Below are 4,975 nucleotides of genomic sequence, written 5' to 3'. Positions count from 1 at the left end.
CGTCCATCCAGTCAGCCTCGGGGAGCACCTGTCAGTGCCCCATCTCCTGCTGCCTGGTTATTCCCTAGGAGTCAAGCCTGTGTCCCAGGCCCTCCATGCTGTAGACGTGGCCCTCTGTCCCCTCAATGGCTGGTCACAGAGTAGATGAGACAGTCACTTAAGTTACCAGCTACAGACCCTGCTCCCATGGTCCTGCCCCGCCTGCCGAGCCGAGAGACAGTGAGAGCAGATTGAAGCCAGGAATTCCCTGGATGCCTCCCAGGGGGCAGGCTGTCAGTGGGGACCGGAGGCAGCGGTTGTGACTGGCATGTCCCAACGCGCCTGGCTGGGCAGCCACCCCGCGGCTCCTGCAAGCTGCCGCCTGCCTGTAGCCTTCCTTCCTTCCGAGTTCTGTGCCTGAGCCGGCCCAGAGGGGCTGTCAGCCGCGCCTCCCTCCCCACAGCTCCCACCTCACAGCTCCCTCCCCACAGCTCCCATCTTCCATCCTCCTCCTTTTATGTCCAGCCCGAGAAAAGGAAGACCTCTTCCCATGGAGGGAGCCGGGAGCCGGGAGCCGGGAGCCGGGAGCCGCCAGCCACAGCCAGGGCCGCCCTCCCTGGGTTCCCACCAGCAGCCCCGCCAGCTCCCGTCCTGGGGGTTTCCAGACCCTAAAGTTCCCATCCAGGTCTGCTTCCCACCCCAGGCCCCTGGTGTCCCCATCGCTCCCCCCAAACTCCCCTCTCCCCCTCCCGTTCACTCGCGGGGTCTGTGCCCTGCGTTCCCACGGCCCAGTGGCCTCCTCCCGGCTCCTCTCCATCCTCCAGGCCCCGTTGAAATGCCACTTCCCCTGGGGAGAGATTTGGACTCAAGTCAGCAGGCAGCGGGGAGCCTGCAGGCTCCTGGGGGTGAGATGTCAGGGGTGAACGATGTGGGTCGGGGCAGGGGTGAGGCCGGCAGAAACCCACCCCTCAACTTCCTGGCCCCTCACGGGGGAAGGGGCGCTGCACCTCCCTGCTGGGCCCCCGTCCCCCAGCACCGACTCCTCTCCTGGGCTCCCCAGGCCGGGCCCACCCCGAGCCCGGAGTCCGGAGGACGGAAGCCTCGCCTCCATCCTTGCGGTTCCCACGGGCCGAGGAAGTGATTCTCCGTGAACCTCAAGTGACCTGTGGCCTCTTAGCTTCAGGCATCGCCTTCTCCTCTCGGCTTTAAACACTTTCCAGCACTCGCTCGCCCTGGTGCTTCTCTGAGACGCCCAGCACCTTCCTTGTGTCCGACTCAGGCTCAGCTCCTCCATCCCCCCGTCCACCACATGCTGGGCAGGTTCCACAGGGGCTGACTCCAGCCCAGGCCCTGGTCCCGCCCAGCGGGACGGCGGGCAGCCCCGTCTCCTCCAGCCAGAGGAGCCAAGACTGGGCTGCGGTGGGCCGTGTGGCCAGCGGATGGCCGGCGGTCCCAGCGAGTCAGGCGGCAGCATCCCCCCACCTGTCCCAGGGACCCAGCATTGAAGCTGGAATGAGCAGGCGCAGTCCTGTCTCCCCAAGATCAGCACCTCTGGTCGGCACCAGAGCCCAGATGCTGCAGCTGGAGCAGGGATGCCCCCTCCCGCCCCGTGTGCCCTGCCCCCATCACTCTCTGGGCACCTGCTGGAGGCCGTGCCCTGGGAGGTGATGGGAGGCCACCTGCCCCTCCACCAACCTCAGCATTTGGGGGTCAAGCTGAAAAGAAGCCCGAGCCCCGAATTGGGGTTTGTTTCCATGCCTTTCTCCCCGACCAGACCGTGAGCCCCCGAGGGAGGGAACTGTGTCCCCCGCCCCTGGCACCCACACCCTGAAGGAGGGGGCACCAGTGAGGCAGTGAGCGGGAGCCGGGGGTCTGCACACCCTCCTGGTCTCAGCTCCACAAAACATCGCTGACGCGCGAGTGCCACAAAATGCAAAAACTGTAAACATTCAGCAGAAACGGGAGGGGGAGGGGCTGCCCCCGGAAGCAGGACTTGGAACAAGGTCGGCATTTTTCTAAGAGAAGAAGGGCTTGTGAGGCAGTGCCTGGGGCTCATTCCACAGGTGAGGGGGGCCTGGAACCAGGCCTTTCGAGGGAAGAGAGGGAGCTCCAGAGGCCTCCTGGCCCCAAAGGGGGTGCTTGGACCATCACTCACTCACTCATTCACTCATTCATTCATTCATTCATTCATCCACTCACTTACTCATTCACTCATCCATTCTTGCCACGGTTCCTGCATCTGGCACCATCAGATGAGCGATCAGACCCTTACAACTTCAAAAAATAGCAGTTGGAACCATTTGTATGAAATATTTTTGGTGAAGTATGTTCACAATTCCTCGACCTGTGGACATGACCAGACATTTGTGCTTTCTTAAGAGCTGGAGACAAGATGCACCCCAGTCCTTAGACTCAGAGAGTGGGGCGCACTGAGCAGCCCCAACGAGAGGGCCTGCCGAGCCCCCCGTCTGCAGCTTGGCATTTCCTCTGGTCCCGGGTTCAGCGAGTGGACAGCGGGTTCTCCGGCCCCGACGTCCGGGTGTGGCTGCACAGAGAGCGGCCAGGGGAGGCTGAGCGGTGGGCTGAGGCCCAGGGGTCCGATGCCAGGATCAGTGGCCGCTTGGCCACAGTGCCAAACGCGCACCAGAGCTTCTGGTCCCCACAACAGCGCTGCCGCGGCCAGGCACAGAGGCCTCAGGCGACGCGGAGCCCACTGCCCTGGGAAGGCCTCCTCCGAGGAGGGGCCAGTGTTGGGGCCACTGTCCTGCCGCAGAACCGCGGGGCACACATGAAACGGCGCATCAGGAATTTCCTTTTCTATTTTTACTGCGCAATTTTCACTGGCAAAGGGCGTGCGGCTTGGACAGCTCCCTCCTCGCTGAGCCGCTTGGCGGCACATGAAGGCCCCGGAGCAAGGCACACGCAGCCGGCTCGGCTCCCGAGAAGCCCGAGTGCCGGGACGGGACCGAAACCCGCGCTATCGCCCGTTTCTATCACCTGGTTAACCATTAACCAGCGGGTGGGGGCGGGGCCGGTGATTTGTTGGGGTCAGGAAGAGCTTTGGGGGACCCTGTCTGAGCCGAGCCTGAAGGCTGCGGGTGGTGGTGGGGGGGAAGGTTGGAAGCGGGGCTGTGGTCCCCCGGCCCCACCGGGGACATGTTGGATGGAGGAGCAGACCTGCCCTGCACCCTCCGGGGAGGGACCCGGCCGCCGTCCACCGAGGACACATTCAGCTCCTCGGCCCCTCGGAACTGGCAGCTGGGGTGACCGGGGGCAGCCCATCCTCCCAGACCCCAGGCTTCCTTTGTGTTTTGGTGGAACGTGCAGGTTCCTACGTGGGTTCCTCTAGGGGGCGGCCCTGCCTGGGCGGGTCCGTGTGCGCCGGCCGTCCCCACCCTGGGGAGGACGAGAGCGGGGAGTCTAGGCTTTGGAAGGGGGCGCCCTCATGGGCCCCGGGGGCTCCGCTTCCTGGGACACAACTTCTCAGCAGCAGGGCCTGTCCTGCAGGACGTGTCCCGCTAAGTTCACCGGAATTGGATCCAGCAGCTCCCCCCGCCCCCACCATTGCAGTCGCGTCTCCTGCTCTTTTAAAAAACAGAGCTGGGCAGTCCAGGGAAAGAACAGCCTCTGCTCTGGGCGAGGAGGGCGGTGCTCGCCGGGCGCCTTCCCGCGGAGCCTCTGCGGGAACAATGGCATCTGGGTCCGCCGCACGCAGGGCTGAGCTGAACGGCCGAGTCCACCACAGGCGCATGTGTGCATGCACACCTACACGTGCACACGCACGCACACATGCTTACCGGTGTGCAGAAGCACACATACGTGCAATGCTCGGCACATGCATGCGCACACACACATGCTCAGAACACCTGCACACACACAGAGCACACACACACATGCTCAGAACAGACATACCCACACACATGCTCAGAACACCTGCACACACACAGAGCACACACACATGCACACACATGCACACTGTGACTGTTGCCCTGTCCACGTGCCTGCAGCAGGTTCGGAAGCCCCCGCCTCCCAGGAGCTGACGGGCCAAGACGCCCCCAGGAACCGCAGTGGAGACGCTTTCCCCTCGGCTGGTGCCGGGTCTCGGGAAGGAGGGTGACCGCTTGGGGTCAGGGCGAGGCAGGGACAGAGCCCAAATGAACCCAAGCAGAGGCTTTCGGCCCAGCCCTTCCCCACCTACAGGGATGGACACGGATCCTGGACGGAACCCTCTGCCCTCCCGGGGTGATCAGGGTGGCCCCTCGGTCCCTCGGAGCTTGAGGCTCCGGACCATGTATGTGGGGACCCCTGGGCACGTGGGCTCCAGGTAATCCAGGGCCCGGGAACCGGGGTCAGTCAGTGAGCGGAGAGCATCCTCAGCCGCGGCTGGAGCTCAGGTGGCCCCGCCGGTGGCCTTTGGGGAGGCATCCTGCCCCCTGCAAAGCCGTGTTCAGGGAGCCAGTCCCAGGTTGCACTCTCGGGATCCCCTTCCGTCCTGCTGCTCCTTGACCTCCGCTGGGTCTGGCACTGGGACCAGGGACCTTGGCACAGCTGCCCCGAAGGCATGGGGTCAGCGTGTGGCTCACTCAGACTCAGCGCATCATCACTCAGAGCCGGACCCTGACGCCCCACGCCCTGCCTGTCCCCGTTCCAGCACGGCACCAGCCCGCACGGCCAGCAGCTCCCCCTGACACGCGGTGAGGATGGGGGAGGCCCCGCTGCAGCCGTCCTGCCCTCTCCCTGGAGCCAGCGTTGCTCACAAAACGCTGTCCTTAAAACAAAGAGTCTGTTATATTCTCGTGACGGGGTGGGCTGCCTGCAGGTGGGCCGGAGGCACCGGCTCTGCCTTTATGAACCAGTGACCTTGCCCGCCCCGCTCGCTCGCAGACCTGGCTCCTTATCTGTTTCATGGGAGCGAACCCCCACCTGGCAGGGCCAGAGGAGATAATGGCCATAAAGTGCCCGCGAGGGCTTGGCACGCAGCTGCGGCCCGAGCGCC

Source organism: Myotis brandtii, unplaced genomic scaffold (assembly GCF_000412655.1).
Source record: "Myotis brandtii unplaced genomic scaffold, ASM41265v1 scaffold1408, whole genome shotgun sequence".
In the NCBI taxonomy this organism is placed as follows: domain Eukaryota; kingdom Metazoa; phylum Chordata; class Mammalia; order Chiroptera; family Vespertilionidae; genus Myotis; species Myotis brandtii.
The sequence above is the reverse complement of the archived record's forward strand: the minus strand, read 5'-3'. Positions refer to the sequence as shown.